The sequence below is a fragment of the Phyllobates terribilis genome, unplaced genomic scaffold, assembly GCF_046119375.1.
Source record: "Phyllobates terribilis strain yellow unplaced genomic scaffold, ASM4611937v1 Scaffold_65__1_contigs__length_7625178, whole genome shotgun sequence".
Taxonomy (NCBI): Eukaryota; Metazoa; Chordata; class Amphibia; order Anura; family Dendrobatidae; genus Phyllobates; species Phyllobates terribilis.
In genome coordinates this window covers 2,181,721-2,207,482 of record NW_027362825.1, presented here as the reverse complement: position 1 = coordinate 2,207,482, position 25,762 = coordinate 2,181,721, and the positions used below count along the sequence as shown (strand labels likewise).

At 42.6% G+C, this 25,762-nt stretch overlaps 2 non-coding genes across 2 annotated transcripts; both read right to left on the bottom strand.

Moving 5' to 3' along the window:
* Positions 1–23,626: 23,626 nt before the first annotated feature.
* TRNAL-CAG (transfer RNA leucine (anticodon CAG)) lies at positions 23,627–23,709 on the bottom strand. The gene has a single exon. It is a non-coding gene; the product is annotated as a tRNA-Leu (tRNA).
* A 1,184-nt stretch (positions 23,710–24,893) lies between these two features.
* On the bottom strand, positions 24,894–24,966 carry TRNAF-GAA (transfer RNA phenylalanine (anticodon GAA)). Its single transcript has one exon. It is a non-coding gene; the product is annotated as a tRNA-Phe (tRNA).
* Between the last annotated feature and the right edge of the window lie 796 nt (positions 24,967–25,762).

Here is a 25,762-nt window from a genome sequence, read left to right as displayed (position 1 = left end):
CCCCTGAGATGGGCACGACAGTCCCTATCACTGGCTGGAGTGGGGGGAGGGAACACTGAGGAAGGGGAACATTGTAGTGCAGGAGCAGGGAGGAAGCAGTTCCTGGGTGCATTGAGAAGGGAGTATAAAAGGTGGGCACCATCTTAGTTCAGTGCAGAGAAGTCTGAGCAGAAGTGGCAGGGAGCAGGGGCTCTGCATGAGCTCTGCTCCGGAGGCGGGCCTAGTAACAGAGGCCCAGGCCTGGAAGAGGGAGAAGGAAGGAAGAGGAGCGGAGAAGGCTCCAGAAACGAGGAACGAAGGGATCCCAGGGGTGCGGACGGGCGAGTCGCCACCGCACGCCCGAATCCACCTGCGTGGAGGGGTCAGGCCAAAGGGGGAGACCGGTCCCCGAAACTAGTGGAGGCAGGAAACGACCCTCAGCTAGAAACAGGAGGCTGAGACATTTTATGTGGCGCAGCCCCTCGCTACACCCGCTAGGAAGGCACCACATAGGGTCAGGGAAACTGGCGCCAAGTTTACCAAGAGGAGGCCCGAGGCAGTCGGACAGAAGGGTTGGTAAGAAAGGCAAGACAAAGGACACACAAAGGGGGTCCTGTGAAGCGCTCCAAAGTTATCTGGGAGTTGTCTGAGCCCCTCACCTGGTGAGCACAGTACGACGTGGGCAGCCGTTACCTGCAGACGTGATCTGGATAATAAGAACTGTTAGTAAAGGCCCTGGACTGCATCACTGACTCTGTGTCATTACTGCTGCTGCCCTGCACCATCACCCCCATCCTCCGCATACACTGCCCTGAGGCTATACTCCTCCCGTGGGGAGTTATGCTACGCTCTGCTGCACCCACAACACCAGCCTCAGCGGTCTGCCCTGTAGCGGCGGTTCACTCTGACCGCAATCCACGGGTGGCGTAGTCGGACATTTAAACATCAAAACCACATAAATAGTTCCGCCACTGGTTTGACCGCCCTGAGCCACGGAACCGGGTCGCCGCCATGGAGACTACAACCACCAGCATCCACCAAAAAGGGTCCGGCTCCGGGTGTCCCAAGGCCCAGGGGGTGCATCAGAACATTTTCATCACCTTTCACAATCACCAATGGGACAAGACAGGGATGTCCTCTGTCCCCTCTCTTATACATCCTAGTGACGGAGCACCTGCTCTCATCAATTCGCCATAACCCCAATATTAGGTGGATTCAGGTGGGAGGCACCGAGTACAAGTGCTCTCTATTTGCTGATGATGTCCTAGTATATATCACTCAATCACATATATCCATCCATGCTGTTATGGCTGAAATAGATCACTTTGTTACATGGTCAAATTTTTAAATCAATGCAGCGAAGTCTGAGGCCCTCGATGTCTCCCTCCCCAAATCCATACAGGATTCCATCCAGTCCAACTTTCCCTTTGTCTGGCCCTCACAGGGTATCAAATACTTAGGAATTCCTATTCATAGAGACCTCTCCCATCTATGTTATCTTAATTTTGGGCCCTTTATTGAACAACTCCATACAGACCACGGATGGCAAGTTAGAACTGTAAGATTCACTATGTGAACCACTGGTGTTGTGTGGAAAAGCACATGTACACTGTGTTCCAAATTATTATGCAAAAAGTGTTTAGGAGTGATAAGGGAAGAATTTATTTGTTTGTCAGTGAAACTCATTGATGGTGATGTGTGTCAGGGCTCTTTATATCACTGTAAGCAATTGCAGACACCTGTGCTAATTAGTTTGGCAGGTGTGTCCAATGAAAGGCAAGACTACTTAAGAAGGCTGTCTCACATTATTAAGCAGCCTACATTTTCTGCCAAAATGGGAAAGAAAAAGGATGTGTCGGCTGCTGAGAAGCAACAAATTGTGGAGTGTTTAGGTCAAGGCATGACTACAATCAACATTGTGCGATGATCAGGATGAAGTGTCTTGGCAATCAAGAAGTATGTAGCTGATTCACAGTACACACGTGTGCGTGCTGATAAGGGCAAATTGAGGACTCTTTCCTACAGGCAATTACGTCAGGTTAAAAGAGCAGTGGCAAAAAAGCCTTGTCATAGCAGCAGACAAGTTTTTGAAGCTGCTGGTGCCTCCAACGTCCCCCGAACAACAAGATGCAGGGTCCTTCAGAGGTTTGCAGCTGTGCATACGCCATCCTATCGACCTCCTCTATCCACTTCACACAAGCAGAAACGGCTCCAGTGGGCCAAACATTACATGAAGACTGATTTCAAAACTGTTTTGTTCACGGATGAGTGCCGTGCAGCGCTCGATGGTTCAGATGGATGGAGTGGAGGATGGCTGGTTGATGGACACCCCACGCAAACACGGCTACAGCGCCAACAAGGAGGAGGTGGAGTAATGTTTTGGGCTAGAATCATGGGGAGAGAGATTGTCGGCCCCTTTAGGATCCCTGAAGGGGTAAAGATGAACTCCATAATGTATGTGGATTTTCTCAAACAGCACTTCCTGCCATGGTTCAAGAAGAAGAACAGTGTATTCCACAGCAAGATCATTTTTATGCATGATAATGCACCATCTCATGCTGCACATAACACATCTTCATCTCTGGCTGATATGGGCATAAAAGGGGACAAACTTATTGTGTGACCCCCATGCTCCCCTGACCTCTACCCCATTCAGAACCTCTGGAGCATCATCAAAAGGAGTGTCTATGATGGCGGGAGGCAGTTCACATCTAAGCAACAGCTCTGGGAGGGTATTCTGTCCTCATGCAAAACAATTGAAGCAGAAACCATCCAAAACCTGACAAATTCAATGGACGAGAGAGTTCAGAAGCTCCTTTCGAACAAGTGGTCCTATGTGAAAATGTAACATCACCTAGAATAAAGTTTTGAGTTGAAAACTGTTTGATTTCAGTTTCTAATAACCTGCTAATGCTTATAATTTCAAAAATGACCATTTTTTTGGTCTTTATTAAAATGAAAAGGTTGATCGAAAAGTTTGGGGGATCTAAGAGTGTGGCAACCCAGTAGTCATGATTACTTCAAATTCTGACAATATGAGGGTCATGTTGCAGGTAGTGCAGCAAGAAGGCACTTATGTGTCTTGCGCATCTCGGAGCCCCAAAATTATTTTCCGGGCTAGATGCAGCTAAAAATTATTATTAATTTTGAATCTGGTGGAGTTTAGTATAGATGGCCTAATAGGATCAGTGCTGCACACTGCTACAAAGCCCAAATTATTTTCCAGCCAAGATACAGATAAAAATGATTAGTAATTTTAAATCTGGTGGAGCTTATTATAGATGGCCTAATAGAATCAGTGCTGCACACTGTTACGAAGCCCAAATTATTTTCCAGCCAAGATACAGATAAACATGATTAGTAATTTGAAAGCTTAAAACGGTTGGTGAGGTGATTTTAACCAATCATCAAGCTTTTACTCTCCCCAGGATGACACAGGGGTAGAAAAGTCGTTTCGGATCCATGATTTGTTCATCTTTATGAACGTGAGTCTGTCTACATTATCAGTGGAGAGCCGCGTGCGCTTATCTGTCAGCACACCACCAGCAGCGCTGAACACACGTTCAGACAGTACGTTGGCTGCGGGGCATGACAAGATCTCCAAGGCGTAAGTGGCTAGCTCCGGCCATTTATCCAGATTGGAAGCCCAAAAAGAGCAAGGGTCCAGTGACACAGTCATGGCTTCAATGTTTACTTGGAGATACTCCTGTACCATCGTCTCTAGGCGTTGACTATGTGTCAGACTTCTTGTCTCCTGTGGCCTTGCAAAGGATGAGCTAAAAAAGTGGTGAAATGATTCCGCAAAATTGATGTTACCAGCAGATACTGTGGTTCTGTTACGGTTTGAGTGCTGAACACTTGACGGTCCCACGGTTGGCAAGTTGGAACTGTGAGATTCACTACGTGCACCACTGGTGTTTTGTGGAAAAGCACATGTAAGATTCTGCAACAGTCTCTGCTGATACTCCTGCATGCGTGCATCCCTTTCTATGGCAGGAATAATTTCTGCAAATTTACTTTTGTTCCGGGGATCTAACAGTGTGGCAACCCAGTAGTCAGGATTATTTCTAATTCTCACAATTCGAGGGTCATGTTGCAGGTAGTGCAGCAAGAAGGCACTCATGTGTGTTGCGCATCCAGGAGCACCAAGTCCCTGTTGCGTTGGTGGCGAGGTAACAATCATGCTTCCTTCCTCTGTCCTCTCCCCCAAACCTCGCACAACAGAAATGTGATCAAGGTCTCCCTCATCTGATGAGTCTTCCATCAGTTCGTCCTCCACTTCTTCCTGGGCTCCTGCACCTTCCTCACTAGTTTGGCTGCTACCATGCGCCCTGGTAAAACCATCTCCCCCACCCTCACATGCCTGCCGCCTTGGTGCTGCCGACCGTCTGGACCTTGCAGATGTTAGCTCTTCCGTATACAACTCCTCCTCCTCTACTTCCTCCACCTCCTCTTGTGCCACCACCTGACTCCGAATTCTGTTTAACATGTGCTCCAGCATGTAAATCACCGGAATAGTCATGCTGATAATGGCATCGTCAGCACTAAACATCTTCGTCGCCATTTCAAAACTGTGCAGAAGGTTGCATAGGTCCCTGATCTGAGACCACTCCTCCAGCGCGATTTGCCCAACCTCTGGATCTCGTTGGCCCAGGCTATATGTCAGAACGTATTGCACCAGGGCTTGTCGGTGCTGCCACAGTCGCTGCAACATGTGCAGAGTTGAATTCCACCGGGTAGGCACATCGCATTTTAGCCGTTGAAGTGGCAGGCCCAACAACTTCTGTAGAGATGTAAGTCGCTGAGCTGCGGGATGCGAACGGCGGAAGTGAGCACACAGCGACCGTGCCCTCTGCAGAAGGCCATCTAGTCTGGGATAGTGGGCTAAAAATTGCTGGACAACCAGGTTCAACACGTGAGCCATACAAGGCACTTGTGTGACATTGCCCCGGCGAAGGGCCGCACCCAGGTTTGCAGCATTGTCGCACACGGCCTTCCCTGGTTTCAGGTCCAGTGGAGACAACCATTCATGAAATTGGCTCTCCAGAGCTGACCACTGTGTGACTCACATTTCCCAGACATTTCAAAGTAAAAACCGCCTGATGACGTTGAGCCCTACTGCCAGCATAGTAAGGAGGTGTGCAGGATCCCTTCTGCGCAGTTAGAAAGCTTGTGGCATGACCAGACAGGCTTTGGGTGCAGGTGGAAGACCGAGAGGAGGTTAAGGAGGTAGAAGCAGTGGAGGAACTTTGAGATAAAGAGGATTGACGCACATTTCGTGGGGACGGCAAGACTTGGACAGCAGCCCCTTGTCCTGCTGTCACCATAGTTACCCAGTGCCCAGTCAGCGACATGTAACGCCCCTGTCCATGCCTACTCGTCCAAGTGTCTGTGGTGAAATGCACCCTGTCACACACAGAGTTTCTCAAAGAAGCGGTGATGTTGTGTGCGACATGCTGGTGGAGCGCAGGCACACCTTTCTTTGAGAAGTAGTGCCGACTGGGCATCTGGAACTGGGGCACTGCGACGGACATAAGGTCTCGAAAATCCTCTGTGTCCACCAGGCGGAAAGGCAGCATTTCCGTAGCCAAGAGCTTGCAGATGGTGAAATTCAACCTCTTAGCTTTCTCATGGCTAGGAGGAAATGGTCTTTTACTTGTCAACATCTGAGGGACCGAGGGCTGGCTATTTTGCTTAGACGGGGTTGATAAGGGTGTCCCCGGCAAACTGCCGGTCTGTGAGGAAGATGCAGGCGGACATGTTAGGTTGCGTTGATCCAAAGGTGGTGCTATCGATGTCGGACAGTGCTCAACACCAGCTGGTGTTACCACCTCCAAAGAAAATGATGACCTGCCAATCACGCTGGCTGTTGCGGGTAAAGAGGTGGCAGGTCTGCGCCCCAAAACAGGTGTGACTGCTGTCCCCCCAGTCACAGAGGATGAAGAGGCCGCGGATGCACAAGATATGGCAGACGGTGGTTGGCCCGGCCGGCTAGGCCGCATTGTAGCACACTGAGCTTCCCACTGCAACTTATGCTTCATGTCCATGTGCCGGTTCATGCATGAAGTACTCAAACTATGTATTTTTTGGCCTCTACTTAGCTTTTGCTGACAAATGTTACAGATAACACGAGTTGGGTCATCTTTATCGATCTTCAAAAATGCCCAGGCTATGCAAGGCTTAGCACCCATGCAACCTGAAGAGCCACCACGACTTGTGGTGAGAGGCAGAGTTGTGTTTGAGGATGCAGTTGTTGACGTGCTTCCAGTTCTACGTCACTGTCCAGGAAGGCGCAACCTGACCTCGTCGTCACTAGCATCTTCCTCCACCTCCTCTGCTGACCTCATCTCTTGGCTGACTGTGGGTTGACAGTAAGTGGGATCTCCAACCTCATCATCATCACCCTGTGCGTTATCACACCCGTCGTCCTCAGAGCCAACCTGTTCCTGCCCTGACAAAAAACTAAAGTTGTCGCTACAATCAGGTATTTGAGTCTCATCATCGTCTTCCTCATTGTCTCCACCAACAGGAGTTACAGTTTGGGAATGAGGGTCTACATTATGGTCAGAACCTTCTGCGTCTGGTCCTGGATCCGACTCATAAAGATTCTGGGCATCAGTGCAGATCATTTCCTCGTCTGGATTCACAGAAGCGCTGGAGTCGACCTCTGATTCCCAGGCTATAGTATGAGTAAACAGCTCTGCAGACTCAACCATTTTTTCTACCTCATACTCAGACGGACGGCTGGAGATTTGGGAGCTGTGAGGAAGCAAGTGCGATTTGGGTGACACCTTTGAGGACTGGAGTATTTGTGATGTTGAAGTTGATGTGGAGGAGAGCCCACTTAAAGGAGCACTTGATATCCGTTGAAGCACCTGCTGTTTTTGTGCCTCATCTGGAATTTGTAGCGATTGGCTTGGCTGTTAGAAAGGGATCTTATCACATTGTCCGCTAAAAGAAGTAGACATTTTAGTTTGGCTGGAAGATGGTCTTTCTTCTGCAGATGTTACTGTTGCTTTAACACCTACCCCACGGACACAACCTTTTTTCCCCTTCCCAACACGCTTATTCCCCTTTCCACCAGCAGCAGGCCTTTTTCCACTCATTTTGGTGGTTAACTAATTCACAACTCTGGAGTTGTTTGCACAAAAAAACAATGGATGGGAACCGAGCAGAGCTGAGTGGACAAACTGTGGTATTAGGCCAAAACTATTGGCTGGGTTAGATGCAATAAAAAATTATATTCAATTTGCAACCTGATGGAGGTCAGTATAGATGGACTAATAGAACAAGTCCCACACACAGCTAGAAGCCCAAATATTTTTTCAGAGGTAGATGCAGAAAAAAAATTTATTCAGTTTGCAACCTGATGGAGGTCTGTATAGATGGATTAATAGAACAAGTCCCACACACAGCTACAAGCCCAATATTTTTTTAGAGGTAGATGCAGAAAAAAAATATATTCAGTTTGCAACCTTATGGAGGTCAGTATAGATGGACTAATAGAGAAAGTCCCACACACTGCTAGAAGGCCAAATATTATTTCAGAGCTAGATGCAGACAAAAATTTTTTTTGAATTTGCAACCTGATGGAGTTCAGTATAGGTGGACTAATAGAACAAGTCCCACACACTGCTAGAAGGCCAAATATTTTTTCAGAGCTAGATGCAGAAAAAAATTATATTCAGTTTGCAACCTGATGGAGGTCTGTATAGATGGATTAATAGAACAAGTCCAACACACAGCTAGAAGCCCAAATATTTTTTCAGAGGTAGATGCAGATAAAAATTATTTTTAATTTGCAACCTGATGGAGGTCAGTATAGATGGACTAATAGAGAAAGTCCCACACACTGCTAGAAGGCCAAATATTTTTTCAAAGCTAGATGCAGAAAAAAATTATTTTTAATTTGCAACCTGATGGAGGTCAGTATAGATGGACTAATAGACCAAGTCCCACACACTGCTAGAAGCCCAAATATTTTTTCAGAGCTAGATGCAGATAAAAATTATATTCAATTTGCAACCTGATGGAGGTCAGTATAGATGGACTAATAGATCAAGTCCCACACACAGCTAGAAGCCCAAATATTTTTTCAGAGGTACTGTAGATGCAGATAAAAATTATTTTTAATTTGCAACCTGATGGAGGTCAGTATAGATGGACTAATACAACAAGTCCCACACACAGCTAGAAGCCCAATATTTTTTCAGAGGTAGAAGCAGAAAAAAATATATTCAGTTTGCAACCTGATGGAGGTCAGTATAGATGGAGTAATAGAACAAGTCCCACACACAGCTAGAAGCCCAAATATTTTTTCAGAGGTAGATGCAGATAAAAATTATTTTTAATTTGCAACCTGTAGCATCGGCGTCTCTGCCCCGTTCTAGGCAGAGACGCCGTCCCTCTCACCTCCCCGCTCCTGGCGCGGCGTCCTCCAGCGCTGCTCTCCCCGCTGCTTCCGGCACGCGCTCCTTCCCCGGCAGTGTGCTTAGGGCACGCGCACGCGCTCCCCCTCTCTTAAAGGGTCCGCGCGCGCCGTCCTAAGGAGTCTTCGGCCAATTGCCGGAGGACCTCCCATAAAAAAGGCACCTCCTCCAAAATGAAGGTGCCCGAGCAATGTTGTAGCACTGTTCACTACTCTGCTTCAGCCCTCAGGTCCCGTTGCCAGTTACCTGCCAGATACCTGCCAGTCTGCTGTCTAATTCCTGCCTGATATCCTGCTACCTGCCTGCTTGCCTGAGGTCCGACGGTCTGCCTTCCAACTCCTGTCAGTCTGTCTAAGGACCAGCTTGCCCGCTCACCTGGGAGCGCACATCTGCTATCTGCCTGCTAGCCTACCTGGAGGCTCCGCCGTCACGTGCTGTGACCACCCGCCTGTTCAGAGACTCCTGCCCGCTCACCTGGGAGCGCTCATCTGCTACCTGTCTGTTGGTTCTCCTGGAGGCTCCTCCGTCACATGCTGTGACCACCCGTTCATCCAGAGACTCTCGCCTGCTCACCTGGGAGCTCAAGTCTATCATCTGCCGCCACAGGTCGTACCAATCCTTTACCTAGAGAATGCCCCGGTCACTTGCCGTGACCTCCTGCCCGTTCATCCAGAGACTGCCCCGGTCACTTGCCGTGACCTCCTGCCCGTTCATCCAGAGACTGCCCCGGTCACTTGCCGTGACCTCCTGCCCGTTCATCCAGAGACTGCCCCGGTCACTTGCCGTGACCTCCTGCCCATTCATCCAGAGACTGCCCCGGTCACTTGCCGTGACCTCCTGCCCGTTTATCCAGAGACTGCCCCGGTCACTTGCCGTGACCTCCTTCCCGTTCATTCAGAGACTGTCCCGCTCACCTGCTGTGACTGCCTGCCCGTCTACCCTGGTCGCCACCCGCTCCCTTACAAGGACCGCCCCCTTGTATAGTAGCTCAGAGGTTCCGCCTCCCAGACCCGTTACACAACCTGATGGAGGTCAGCATAGATGGACTAATAGAGAAAGTCCCACACACTGCTAGAAGGCCAAATATTTTTTCAGAGCTAGATGCAAATAAAAATTATATTCAATTTGAAACCTGATGGAGGTCAGTATAGATGGACTAATAGAGAAAGTCCCACACACTGTTAGAAAGCCAAATATTTTTTCAGAGCTAGATGCAGATAAAAATTATATTCAATTTGCAACCTGATGGAGGTCAGTATATATGGACTAATAGAACAAGTCCCACACACAGCTAGAAGCCCAAATATTTTTTCAGAGGTACTGTAGATGCAGATAAAAATTATTTTTAATTTGCAACCTGATGGAGGTCAGTATAGATGGACTAATAGAGAAAGTCCCACACACTGCTAGAAGGCCAAAAATTTTTTCAGAGCTAGATGCAGATAAAAATTATTTTTAATTTGCAACCTGATGGAGGTCAGTATAGATGGACTAATACAACAAGTCCCACACACAGCTAGAAGCCCAATATTTTTTCAGAGGTAGATGCAGAAAAAAATATATTCAGTTTGCAACCTGATGGAGGTCGGTATAGATGGAGTAATAGAACAAGTCCCACACACAGCTAGAAGCCCAAATATTTTTTCAGAGGTAGATGCAGATAAAAATTATTTTTAATTTGCAACCTGATGGAGGTCAGTATAGATGGACTAATAGAGAAAGTCCCACACACTGCTAGAAGGCCAAATATTTTTTCAGAGCTAGATGCAGATAAAAATTATATTCAATTTGCAACCTGATGGAGGTCAGTATAGATGGACTAATAGAGAAAGTCCCACACACTGCTAGAAGCCCAAATATTTTTTCAGAGCTAGATGCAGATAAAAATTATCTTCAATTTGCAACCTGATGGAGGTCAGTATAGATGGACTAATAGAACAAGTCCCACACACAGCTAGAAGCCCAAATATTTTTTCAGAGGCACTGTAGATGCAGATAAAAATTATTTTTAATTTGCAACCTGATGGAGGTCAGTATAGATGGACTAATAGAGAAAGTCCCACACACTGCTAGAAGGCCAAATATTTTTTCAGAGCTAGATGCAGATAAAAATTATTTTTAATTTGCAACCTGATGGAGGTCAGTATAGATGGACTAATAGAGAAAGTCCCACACACTGCTAGAAGGCCAAATATTTTTTCAGAGCTAGATGCAGATAAAAATTATATTCAATTTGCAACCTGATGGAGGTCAGTATAGATGGACTAATAGAACAAGTCCCACACACAGCTAGAAGCCCAAATATTTTTTCAGAGGTACTGTAGATGCAGATAAAAATTATTTTTAATTTGCAACCTGATGGAGGTCAGTATATATGTACTAATACAACAAGTCCCACACACAGCTAGAAGCCCAATATTTTTTCAGAGGTAGATGCAGAAAAAAATATATTCAATTTGCAACCTGATGGAGGTCAGTATAGATGGAGTAATAGAACAAGTCCCACACACAGCTAGATGCCCAAATATTTTTTCAGAGGTAGATGCAGATAAAAATTATTTTTAATTTGCAACCTGTAGCATCGGCGTCTCTGCCCCGTTCTAGGCAGAGACGCCGTCCCTCTCACCTCCCCGCTCCTGGCGCGGCGTCCTCCAGCGCTGCTCTCCCCGCTGCTTCCGGCACGCGCTCCTTCCCCGGCAGTGTGCTTAGGGCGCGCGCGCGCTCCCCCTTTCTTGAAGGGACCGCGCGCGCCGTCCTAAGGAGTCCCCGGCCAATTGCCGGAGGACCTCCCATATAAAAGGCACCTCCTCCAAAATGGAGGTGCCCGAGCAATGTTGTAGCACTGTTCACTACTCTGCTTCAGCCCTCAGGTACCGTTGCCAGTTACCTGCCAGATACCTGCCAGTCTGCTGTCTAATTCCTGCCTGATATCCTGCTACCTGCCTGCTTGCCTGAGGTCCGACGGTCTGCCTTCCAACTCCTGTCAGTCTGTCTAAGGACCAGCTTGCCCGCTCACCTGGGAGCGCACATCTGCTATCTGCCTGCTAGCCTACCTGGAGGCTCCGCCGTCACGTGCTGTGACCACCCGCCTGTTCAGAGACTCCTGCCCGCTCACCTGGGAGCGCTCATCTGCTACCTGTCTGTTGGTTCTCCTGGAGGCTCCTCCGTCACATGCTGTGACCACCCGTTCATCCAGAGACTCTCGCCTGCTCACCTGGGAGCTCAAGTCTATCATATGCCGCCACAGGTCATACCAATCCTTTACCTAGAGACTGCCCCGGTCACTTGCCGTGACCTCCTGCCCGTTCATCCAGAGACTGCCCCGGTCACTTGCAGTGACCTCCTGCCCGTTCATCCAGAGACTGCCCCGGTCACTTGCCGTGACCTCCTGCCCGTTTATCCAGAGACTGCCCCGGTCACTTGCCGTGACCTCCTGCCCGTTCATCCAGAGACTGCCCCGGTCACTTGCCGTGACCTCCTGCCCGTTCATCCAGAGACTGCCCCGGTCACTTGCCGTGACCTCCTGCCCGTTCATCCAGAGACTGCCCCGGTCACTTGCCGTGACCTCCTGCCCGTTCATCCAGAGACTGCCCCGGTCACTTGCCGTGACCTCCTGCCCGTTTATCCAGAGACTGCCCCGGTCACTTGCCGTGACCTCCTGCACGTTTATCCGGAGACTGCCCCGGTCACTTGCCGTGACCTCCTGCCCGTTCATTCAGAGACTGTCCCGCTCACCTGTTGTGACTGCCTGCCCGTCTACCCTGGTCGCCACCCGCTCCCTTACAAGGACCGCCCCCTTGTATAGTAGCTCAGAGGTTCCGCCTCCCAGACCCGTTACACAACCTGATGGAGGTCAGTATAGATGGACTAATAGAGAAAGTCCCACACACTGCTAGAAGGCCAAATATTTTTTCAGAGCTAGATGCAGATAAAAATTATATTGAATTTGCAACCTGATGGAGGTCAGTATAGATGGACTAATAGAACAAGTCCCACACACAGCTAGAAGCCCAAATATTTTTTCAGAGGTACTGTAGATGCAGATAAAAATTATTTTTAATTTGCAACCTGATGGAGGTCAGTATATATGTACTAATACAACAAGTCCCACACACAGCTAGAAGCCCAATATTTTTTCAGAGGTAGATGCAGAAAAAAATATATTCAGTTTGCAACCTGAAGGAGGTCAGTATAGATGGAGTAATAGAACAAGTCCCACACACAGCTAGAAGCCCAAATATTTTTTCAGAGGTAGATGCAGATAAAAATTATTTTTAATTTGCAACCTGATGGAGGTCAGTATAGATGGACTAATAGAGAAAGTCCCACACACAGCTAGAAGGCCAAAAATTTTTTCAGAGCTAGATGCAGATAAAAATTATATTCAATTTGAAACCTGATGGAGGTCAGTATAGATGGACTAATAGAGAAAGTCCCACACACTGCTAGAAGGCCAAATATTTTTTCAGAGCTAGATGCAGATAAAAATTATATTCAATTTGCAACCTGATGGAGGTCAGTATAGATGGACTAATAGAACAAGTCCCACACACAGCTAGAAGCCCAAATATTTTTTCAGAGGTACTGTAGATGCAGATAAAAATTATTTTTAATTTGCAACCTGATGGAGGTCAGTATAGATGGACTAATAGAGAAAGTCCCACACACTGCTAGAAGGCCAAATTTTTTTTCAGAGCTAGATGCAGATAAAAATTATTTTTAATTTGCAACCTGATGGAGGTCAGTATAGATGGACTAATACAACAAGTCCCACCACAGCTAGAAGCCCAATATTTTTTCAGAGGTAGATGCAGAAAAAAATATATTCAGTTTGCAGCCTGATGGAGGTCAGTATAGATGGAGTAATAGAACAAGTCCCACACACAGCTAGAAGCCCAAATATTTTTTCAGAGGTAGATGCAGATAAAAATTATTTTTAATTTGCAACCTGATGGAGGTCAGTATAGATGGACTAATAGAGAAAGTCCCACACAGTGCTAGAAGGCCAAATATTTTTTCAGAGCGAGATGCAGATAAAAATTATATTCAATTTGCAACCTGATGGAGGTCAGTATAGATGGACTAATAGAGAAAGTCCCACACACTGCTAGAAGCCCAAATATTTTTTCAGAGCTAGATGCAGATAAAAATTATCTTCAATTTGCAACCTGATGGAGGTCAGTATAGATGGACTAATAGAACAAGTCCCACACACAGCTAGAAGCCCAAATATTTTTTCAGAGGTACTGTAGATGCAGATAAAAATTATTTTTAATTTGCAACCTGATGGAGGTCAGTATAGATGGACTATTAGAGAAAGTCCCACACACTGCTAGAAGGCCAAATATTTTTTCAGAGCTAGATGCAGATAAAAATTATTTTTAATTTGCAACCTGATGGAGGTCAGTATAGATGGACTAATAGAGAAAATCCCACACACTGCTAGGAGGCCAAATATTTTTTCAGAGCTAGATGCAGATAAAAATTATATTCAATTTGCAACCTGATGGAGGTCAGTATAGATGGACTAATAGAACAAGTCCCACACACAGCTAGAAGCCCAAATATTTTTTCAGAGGTACTGTCGATGCAGATAAAAAGTATTTTTAATTTGCAACCTGATGGAGGTCAGTATAGATGGACTAATAGAGAAAGTCCCACACACTGCTAGAAGGCCAAATATTTTTTCAGAGCTAGATGCAGATAAAAATTATTTTTAATTTGCAACCTGATGGAGGTCAGTATAGATGGACTAATAGAACAAGTCCCACACACAGCTAGAAGCCCAATATTTTTTCAGAGGTAGATGCAGAAAAAAATATATTCAGTTTGCAACCTGATGGAGGTCAGTATAGATCGAGTAATAGAACAAGTCACACACACAGCTAGAAGCCCAAATATTTTTTCAGAGGTAGATGCAGATAAAAATTATTTTTAATTTGCAACCTGATGGAGGTCAGTATAGATGGACTAATAGAGAAAGTCCCAAACACTGCTAGAAGGCCAAATATTTTTTCAGAGCTAGATGCAGATAAAAATTATATTCAATTTGCAACCTGATGGAGGTCAGTATAGATGGACTAATAGAGAAAGTCCCACACACTGCTAGAAGGCCAAATATTTTTTCAGAGCTAGATGCAGATAAAAATTATATTCAATTTGCAACCTGATGGAGGTCAGTATAGATGGACTAATAGAACAAGTCCCACACACAGCTAGAAGCCCAAATATTTTTTCAGAGGTACTTTAGATGCAGATAAAAATTATTTTTAATTTGCAACCTGATGGAGGTCAGTATAGATGGACTAATAGAGAAAGTCCCACACACTGCTAGAAGGCCAAATATTTTTTCAGAGCTAGATGCAGATAAAAATTATTTTTAATTTGCAACCTGATGGAGGTCAGTATAGATGGACTAATAGAGAAAGTCCCACACACTGCTAGAAGGCCAAATATTTTTTCAGAGCTAGATGCAGATAAAAATTATATTCAATTTGCAACCTGTTGGAGGTCAGTATAGATGGACTAATAGAACAAGTCCCACACACAGCTAGAAGCCCAAATATTTTTTCAGAGGTACTGTAGATGCAGATAAAAATTATTTTTAATTTGCAACCTGATGGAGGTCAGTATAGATGGACTAATACAACAAGTCCTACACACAGCTAGAAGCCCAATATTTTTTCAGAGGTAGATGCAGAAAAAAATATATTCAGTTTGCAACCTGATGGAGGTCAGTATAGATGGAGTAATAGAACAAGTCCCACACACAGCTAGAAGCCCAAATATTTTTTCAGAGGTAGATGCAGATAAAAATTATTTTTAATTTGCAACCTGATGGAGGTCATTATAGATGGACTAATAGAGAAAGTCCCACACACTGCTAGAAGGCCAAATATTTTTTCAGAGCTATATGCAGATAAAAATTATATTCAATTTGCAACCTGATGGAGGTCAGTATACATGGACTAATAGAGAAAGTCCCACACACTGCTAGAAAGCCAAATATTTTTTCAGAGCTAGATGCAGATAAAAATTATATTCAATTTGCAACCTGATGGAGGTCAGTATAGATGGACTAATAGAACAAGTCCCACACACAGCTAGAAGCCCAAATATTTTTTCAGAGGTACTGTAGATGCAGATAAAAATTATTTTTAATTTGCAACCTGATGGAGGTCAGTATAGATGGACTAATAGAGAAAGTCCCACACACTGCTAGAAGGCCAAATATTTTTTCAGAGCTAGATGCAGATAAAAATTATTTTTAATTTGCAACCTGATGGAGGTCAGTATAGATGGACTAATAGAACAAGTCCCACACACAGCTAGAAGCCCAATATTTTTTCAGAGGTAGATGCAGAAAAAAATATATTCAGTTTGCAACCTGATGGAGGTCAGTATAGATGGACTAATAGAGAAAGTCCCAAACACTGCTAGAAGGCCAAATATTTTTTCAGAGCTAGATGCAGATAAAAATTATATTCAATTTGCAACCTGATGGAGGTCAGTATAGATGGACTAATAGAGAAAGTCCCACACACTGCTAGAAGGCCAAATATTTTTTCAGAGCTAGATTGTCACACTGTCACAGAATACTGGAGGTAGGGGGCCTAAGCTGACCCTAAGCTGGGGCCCTGACTAATCCCTAACCTGGAGGTACTGTTAAAGGTACAGAGGTCCAGGCCGCCAGCGTAACCCCTACCTCCTGAGGATCCCTGCACCAAAGTAATCTAGTCCTGAGAAGGACCCCGATCACAACAATTGGGAACCAGATATAATATGCCCACACACAGTATTTAGACGAACGAGACAGTACAAGGGAAAAACCAAAACCACCTTGCATACAACTTCTACACAACTACAACAGAGGGAACACCAACGGGAAAGGAGATAAATGATAAAGCGAGGAAAGGGAAAAAACACTTCCAAATACACTTATCTCAGCAACTCCAAACACCACGATCCGCTCTGTAAGTCTGAATGAAAAGCTTTCACCGACACCTCCCAAACAGACCTGCAGGAATATAAAGGAGTCTCACTAAAGAAGCATTGATTGCAGCTGGGCGAGGCTGGACCTCAGCTAGCCCAGAGAGAGAGAGAATTAACTCCTACACTGCCGAGAAAACACAAAGCACCAACAAGTCAGCTGCGAGAAGTCAGGCTGTGTACTCGTGACGATCTTCGTGGCAACACAACCGTGACATAGATGCAGATAAAAATTATATTCAATTTGCAACCTGATGGAGGTCAGTATAGATGGACTAATAGAACAAGTCCCACACACAGCTAGAAGCCCAAATATTTTTTCAGAGGTACTGTAGATGCAGATAAAAATTATTTTTAATTTGCAACCTGATGGAGGTCAGTATATATGGACTAATAGAGAAAGTCCCACACACTGCTAGAAGGCCAAATATTTTTTCAGAGCTAGATGCAGATAAAAATTATTTTTAATTTGCAACCTGATGGAGGTCAGTATAGATGGACTAATACAACAAGTCCCACCACAGCTAGAAGCCCAATATTTTTTCAGAGGTAGATGCAGAAAAAAATATATTCAGTTTGCAGCCTGATGGAGGTCAGTATAGATGGAGTAATAGAACAAGTCCCACACACAGCTAGAAGCCCAAATATTTTTTCAGAGGTAGATGCAGATAAAAATTATTTTTAATTTGCAACCTGATGGAGGTCAGTATAGATGGACTAATAGAGAAAGTCCCACACAGTGCTAGAAGGCCAAATATTTTTTCAGAGCTAGATGCAGATAAAAATTATTTTTAATTTGCAACCTGATGGAGGTCAGTATAGATGGACTAATACAACAAGTCCCACCACAGCTAGAAGCCCAATATTTTTTCAGAGGTAGATGCAGAAAAAAATATATTCAGTTTGCAGCCTGATGGAGGTCAGTATAGATGGAGTAATAGAACAAGTCCCACACACAGCTAGAAGCCCAAATATTTTTTCAGAGGTACTGTAGATGCAGATAAAAATTATTTTTAATTTGCAACCTGATGGAGGTCAGTATAGATGGACTATTAGAGAAAGTCCCACACACTGCTAGAAGGCCAAATATTTTTTCAGAGCTAGATGCAGATAAAAATTATTTTTAATTTGCAACCTGATGGAGGTCAGTATAGATGGACTAATAGAGAAAATCCCACACACTGCTAGGAGGCCAAATATTTTTTCAGAGCTAGATGCAGATAAAAATTATATTCAATTTGCAACCTGATGGAGGTCAGTATAGATGGACTAATAGAACAAGTCCCACACACAGCTAGAAGCCCAAATATTTTTTCAGAGGTACTGTCGATGCAGATAAAAAGTATTTTTAATTTGCAACCTGATGGAGGTCAGTATAGATGGACTAATAGAGAAAGTCCCACACACTGCTAGAAGGCCAAATATTTTTTCAGAGCTAGATGCAGATAAAAATTATTTTTAATTTGCAACCTGATGGAGGTCAGTATAGATGGACTAATAGAACAAGTCCCACACACAGCTAGAAGCCCAATATTTTTTCAGAGGTAGATGCAGAAAAAAATATATTCAGTTTGCAACCTGATGGAGGTCAGTATAGATCGAGTAATAGAACAAGTCACACACACAGCTAGAAGCCCAAATATTTTTTCAGAGGTAGATGCAGATAAAAATTATTTTTAATTTGCAACCTGATGGAGGTCAGTATAGATGGACTAATAGAGAAAGTCCCAAACACTGCTAGAAGGCCAAATATTTTTTCAGAGCTAGATGCAGATAAAAATTATATTCAATTTGCAACCTGATGGAGGTCAGTATAGATGGACTAATAGAGAAAGTCCCACACACTGCTAGAAGGCCAAATATTTTTTCAGAGCTAGATGCAGATAAACATTATATTCAATTTGCAACCTGATGGAGGTCAGTATAGATGGACTAATAGAACAAGTCCCACACACAGCTAGAAGCCCAAATATTTTTTCAGAGGTACTGTAGATGCAGATAAAAATTATTTTTAATTTGCAACCTGATGGAGGTCAGTATAGATGGACTAATAGAGAAAGTCCCACACACTGCTAGAAGGCCAAATATTTTTTCAGAGCTAGATGCAGATAAAAATTATTTTTAATTTGCAACCTGATGGAGGTCAGTATAGATGGACTAATAGAGAAAGTCCCACACACTGCTAGAAGGCCAAATATTTTTTCAGAGCTAGATGCAGATAAAAATTATATTCAATTTGCAACCTGTTGGAGGTCAGTATAGATGGACTAATAGAACAAGTCCCACACACAGCTAGAAGCCCAAATATTTTTTCAGAGGTACTGTAGATGCAGATAAAAATTATTTTTAATTTGCAACCTGATGGAGGTCAGTATAGATGGACTAATACAACAAGTCCTACACACAGCTAGAAGCCCAATATTTTTTCAGAGGTAGATGCAGAAAAAAATATATTCAGTTTGCAACCTGATGGAGGTCAGTATAGATGGAGTAATAGAACAAGTCCCACACACAGCTAGAAGCCCAAATATTTTTTCAGAGGAAGATGCAGATAAAAATTATTTTTAATTTGCAACCTGATGGAGGTCATTATAGATGGACTAATAGAGAAAGTCCCACACACTGCTAGAAGGCCAAATATTTTTTCAGAGCTATATGCAGATAAAAATTATATTCAATTTGCAACCTGATGGAGGTCAGTATACATGGACTAATAGAGAAAGTCCCACACACTGCTAGAAAGCCAAATATTTTTTCAGAGCTAGATGCAGATAAAAATTATATTCAATTTGCAACCTGATGGAGGTCAGTATAGATGGACTAATAGAACAAGTCCCACACACAGCTAGAAGCCCAAATATTTTTTCAGAGGAAGATGCAGATAAAAATTATTTTTAATTTGCAACCTGATGGAGGTCATTATAGATGGACTAATAGAGAAAGTCCCACACACTGCTAGAAGGCCAAATATTTTTTCAGAGCTATATGCAGATAAAAATTATATTCAATTTGCAACCTGATGGAGGTCAGTATACATGGACTAATAGAGAAAGTCCCACACACTGCTAGAAAGCCAAATATTTTTTCAGAGCTAGATGCAGATAAAAATTATATTCAATTTGCAACCTGATGGAGGTCAGTATAGATGAACTAATAGAACAAGTCCCACACACAGCTAGAAGCCCAAATATTTTTTCAGAGGTACTGTAGATGCAGATAAAAATTATTTTTAATTTGCAACCTGATGGAGGTCAGTATAGATGGACTAATAGAGAAAGTCCCACACACTGCTAGAAGGCCAAATATTTTTTCAGAGCTAGATGCAGATAAAAATTATTTTTAATTTGCAACCTGATGGAGGTCAGTATAGATGGACTAATAGAACAAGTCCCACACACTGCTAGAAGCCCAATATTTTTTCAGAGGTAGATGCAGAAAAAAATATATTCAGTTTGCAACCTGATGGAGGTCAGTATAGATGGAGTAATAGAACAAGTCACACACACAGCTAGAAGCCCAAATATTTTTTCAGAGGTAAATGCAGATAAAAATTATTTTTAATTTGCAACCTGATGGAGGTCAGTATAGATGGACTAATAGAGAAAGTCCCAAACACTGCTAGAAGGCCAAATATTTTTTCAGAGCTAGATGCAGATAAAAATTATATTCAATTTGCAACCTGATGGAGGTCAGTATAGATGGACTAATAGAGAAAGTCCCACACACTGCTAGAAGGCCAAATATTTTTTCAGAGCTAGATGCAGATAAAAATTATATTCAATTTGCAACCTGATGGAGGTCAGTATAGATGGACTAATAGAACAAGTCCCACAAACAGCTAGAAGCCCAAATATTTTTTCAGAGGTACTGTAGATGCAGATAAAAATTATTTTTAATTTGCAACCTGATGGAGGTCAGTATAGATGGACTAATAGAGAAAGTCCCACACACTGCTAGAAGGCCAAATATTTTTTCAGAGCTAGATGCAGATAAAAATTATTTTTAATTTGCAACCTGATGGAGGTCAGTATAGATGGACTAATAGAGAAAGTCCCACACACTGCTAGAAGGCCAAATATTTTTTCAGAGCAAGATGCAGATAAAAATTATATTCAATTTGCAACCTGATGGAGGTCAGTATAGATGGACTAATAGAACAAGTCCCACACACAGCTAGAAGCCCAAATATTTTTTCAGAGGTACTGTAGATGCAGATAAAAATTATTTTTAATTTGCCACCTGATGGAGGTCAGTATAGATGGACTAATAGAGAAAGTCCCACACACTGCTAGAAGGCCAAATATTTTTTCAGAGCTAGATGCAGATAAAAATTCTTTTTAATTTGCAACCTGATGGAGGTCAGTATAGATGGACTAATAGAACAAGTCCCACACACAGCTAGAAGCCCAATATTTTTTCAGAGGTAGATGCAGAAAAAAATATATTCAGTTTGCAACCTGATGGAGGTCAGTATAGATGGAGTAATAGAACAAGTCACACACACAGCTAGAAGCCCAAATATTTTTTCAGAGGTAGATGCAGATAAAAATTATTTTTAATTTGCAACCTGATGGAGGTCAGTATAGATGGACTAATAGAGAAAGTCCCACACACTGCTAGAAGGCCAAATATTTTTTCAGAGCTAGATGCAGATAAAAATTATTTTTAATTTGCAACCTGATGGAGGTCAGTATAGATGGACTAATAGAGAAAGTCCCACACACTGCTAGAAAGCCAAATATTTTTTCAGAGCTAGATGCAGATAAAAATTATATTCAATTTGCAACCTGTTGGAGGTCAGTATAGATGGACTAATAGAACAAGTCCCACACACAGCTAGAAGCCCAAATATTTTTTCAGAGGTACTGTAGATGCAGATAAAAATTATTTTTAATTTGCAACCTGATGGAGGTCAGTATAGATGGACTAATACAACAAGTCCTACACACAGCTAGAAGCCCAATATTTTTTCAGAGGTAGATGCAGAAAAAAATATATTCAGTTTGCAACCTGATGGAGGTCAGTATAGATGGAGTAATAGAACAAGTCCCACACACAGCTAGAAGCCCAAATATTTTTTCAGAGGTAGATGCAGATAAAAATTATTTTTAATTTGCAACCTGATGGAGGTCATTATAGATGGACTAATAGAGAAAGTCCCACACACTGCTAGAAGGCCAAATATTTTTTCAGAGCTAGATGCAGATAAAAATTATATTCAATTTGCAACCTGATGGAGGTCAGTATAGATGGACTAATAGAGAAAGTCCCACACACTGCTAGAGGGCCAAACATTTTTTCAGAGCTAGATGCAGATAAAAATTATATTCAATTTGCAACCTGATGGAGGTCAGTATAGATGGACTAGTAGAACAAGTCCCACACACAGCTAGAAGCCCAAATATTTTTTCAGAGGTACTGTAGATGCAGATAAAAATTATTTTTAATTTGCAACCTGATGGAGGTCAGTATAGATGGACTAATAGAGAAAGTCCCACACACTGCTAGAAGGCCAAATATTTTTTCAGAGCTAGATGCAGAAAAAAATTATATTCAGTTTGCAACCTGATGGAGGTCAGTATAGATGGACTAATACAACAAGTCCCACACACAGCTAGAAGCCCAATATTTTTTCATAGGTAGATGCAGAAAAAAATATATTCAGTTTGCAACCTTATGGAGGTCTGTATAGATGGATTAATAGAACAAGTCCCACACACAGCTAGAAGCCCAATATTTTTTCAGAGGTAGATGCAGAAAAAAATATATTCAGTTTGCAACCTGATGGAGGTCAGTATAGATGACTAATACAACAAGTCCCACACACAGCTAGAAGCCCAATATTTTTTCAGAGGTAGATGCAGAAAAAAATATATTCAGTTTGCAACCTGATGGAGGTCTGTATAGATGGATTAATAGAACAAGTCCCACACACAGCTAGAAGCCCAATATTTTTTCAGAGGTAGATGCAGAAAAAAATATATTCAGTTTGCAACCTGATGGAGGTCAGTATAGATGGACTAATACAACAAGTCCCACACAGCTAGAAGCCCAATATTTTTTCAGAGCTAGATGCAGAAAAAAATTATATTCAATTTGCAACCTGATGGAGGTCAGTATAGATGGACTAATAGAATGATGCTATGCCCAAAAGATTTTACTTCACTAGGTGCAGTAAAAAAATTGGTATTCTATACACAGGTGGTATATCTTGCAACACAGATAGGCTACTCCACTGACTAACACACTCTGCAATAAGCCAAAAAGGATTATCTTTGCTAGATTCAGCCAAATGCTGTGAAAAAAACTTGCACAGCACTGGCACAGACCTGCCTGGCAAAAACTGATAGGAACTGATGTAACCTAGTCCTGTAAAGGACTCCAATTACAATTAGTCTTTACTCCCAAAATCTATCTATTTAAGAGCACAGACCTGCCTGATAAAAGTCGTAGGAAATGCTGTAACCTAGTCCTTAAAAGGACTGCAATCACAACTATTCCCTACTCCCAAGCTATCTGTAGATTTGTGCGAAAATTGGCTTGAAATTAACAAGGTATAGCACACAGAGCAACAGCGGTGCCATCTAACACGCAGCTGCAGCAGTGAGAAAATGGTGGCGACGGGGAAAATGGCTTGGTCTTATAGGGCAAAGACATGTGACATACACTGCCATTGACACATGCCCTTGCTTGTGTGAAAAAAAGCACTTCGCTCCGTGTGTGCGCTGCTGATAGGCTGACAGATTGCACCTCCCCACTGTAAATGCGGGAAAGAGAAAAAAAAAATGGAGATCTTCATTGTTCCTGCAGAGATCCATCCCCTGCCCCTCCCCCCACCCCGCTGTACACTCAAACTGCGTATTAACATTAATTTTCATCATTACTGAGAAAAACTCCAGTTATGATTTTGGTGCACGAACAGTTATCGAACATAACCTCGAACAGCCAAATTTTTCTCAAATTGTTCGTGTTCGCCGAACGGCTCGAACACCGCCCAAAACAGCTCGAATTTGAGATTGGCGAACAGTTCGAGTAGAACAATGCTCATCTCTATTTAAGATTTGCCTCAAAGACCCCAAGGAATACTGCCAAAGTGCCAACGTTGAGAATTGGTTTTGCTAAGCCCCATCACTTTTAGTTATCAATTTGAGATTGCCACCAATAGAGCGGACCCCCAACTAATCAGTAACAGGAGTGAAGCTGTACAATTTCTTGAAATAAAATTCTAATGTCAGAAGTGGGATTTGAACCCACGCCTCCAGGAGAGACAGTGACCTGAACACAGCGCCTTAGACCACTCGGCCATCCTGACTTCTTTTTGCTTTTGTAATTTAACTCTTTCTAAGCTAAGCAGTAGAAAGATGAGCATTACTTGTGATGAAAGGAAATATGCCATGATTTCTTTTATTTTAATATTGATTTGTAACCTATTAGTTACAGCCAATTTTGAGCTTCATGACCAAGCACCGTTTTTTAAATTTGACATGTATCAATTTATGTGGCAATAACACTGGAATGCTTAACATATCCCCGTGATTCTGATAGTGTTATTTTGTAACACATTGTACTTTATATTAATGGTAAATTTAGGTCAATATATATTTAGTTTTTCTTGTGAAAATATCTAAAGTTGCACAATTTCATTGAAATGTGGTGATGCCCCATATGTCTTCAGAAACTACTGTTTGGTCACACAGCAGGGCTTTGAAAGTAAGAGTGCTATTTGGGTTTTGGGAATGCAGATTTTTCAAGAATATTTTGAGGGTGACATTTGCGGAGTTCCAAAAGTTCCAAAACAGCAGAAACCCCTCTAAAGTGATCCCATTTTATAAATTACTCCTCACAATGAATTCATCAACACCAGCAATTACTATTATTGTCCAACAGGTGTTTTCACTCTGCAACATCCAGAATTGCAAATAAGCCAGTTTAGTGCCCAGCTTGCGCTAATGGAGACAAGCACCCCATACATTTTAATTGGGCTCTCCTCGCTACAGAAATGCCAAATCTGTGGATTCTTTGTCTTACCATTAACGTGGAAACCCCTATTTTTAGAATGAAAGATGACGGTCCTGAGTTGGGGCTTGTGTTTTTTGCCTTCCTGGCTTTTTTCCCAAACATCTTTGTTCCTGGCATATTATTTAAGCATATTTGTCTCAGTAATGCCACAGCGATTCATAGTCAAACATAAATGTCTGAAATCATTCAGCTAGTGTCTGATACATGCTGCCCGTATTAGCTATCAGGTTTCCTTTAAATCCTCATACAGCTAAGTCAAACTAAAATAAAACAAAGTGATGACGTCCAGAATGAAGGAAAAATTACAAAAAATATTATTTTCCTCAAAAGTTAAAAGTGTTCAGTTCTCAAGTTTCTATCATTTTATTTCCTGTAGATAGTTATAATGATTAGGATTTTTATATTCTCTGTAAACAGTCAGTCCATATGCTTTGTTTATTTTCTGCTTAAAATTTAATGGGTGAAGAAAAAAACTTTTGCCGAAACCCGGAATTGAACCAGGGACCTTTAGATCTTCAGTCTAACGCTCTCCCAACTGAGCTATTTCGGCAGGACACATTTAGATTCAGGAATGTTCAACACACTGTAGATGTCACAACTGGATGTATTTATTTTTACTTTGACTTGTTTTTGCAAGATTATCTATATTTGAAAGTCCCGCTATTTTGCGTACATATTTAAGAACTTACATTAATTCTTTGTGAATGAATAGAAAAAACAGCAATTCTGCATTTTTTTTACATTTTCAAATTTACTCAATTCGCCAGGGTAATTCTGACTGTGTCTCTGTAGGACAGGTGATGATTGAGCATAAAACACAATTTGTAAGCATAATGTTGCATCAAGCTTTATTTTTTTCTTAGGTGCAAACAATTGGAGTGAAGAAAGGAGATGCAAATTTAGAGAAAATATTCTACTGATTGTTAATGTTGAAAGTGAAAACATTTGTCCCAAATTGTGGTGAAACTTTGATGTCAGTATCACATGCGCATTTCAGACTTGTTAAACTATGTTCATCTGCTCTTTTAGCTTTTGTTTATTAAGTATATATATAGTCTATTGATGCCTGAGGTAAAAAAATCTGAAATTAGACTTACTGGTAATTCGGTTTCTAGGAATCTTCCACGACAGCACCTTAGGAGGTTCACTCTCTGCCCTAATAGGGACAGAGAACACATAGAGATGAAATAGTCCCTCCCATTTTCCTATCCACAGTATTTTTCCGATGCCAAAGCAACAACTAGCATATGCACAAAGAAACTATTTGATGTTCCCAGAAGTCTTTTGTGAAAGCACAAATACAGGACATTTAAGATTTGCCTCAAGGACCCCCAGGAATACTGCCA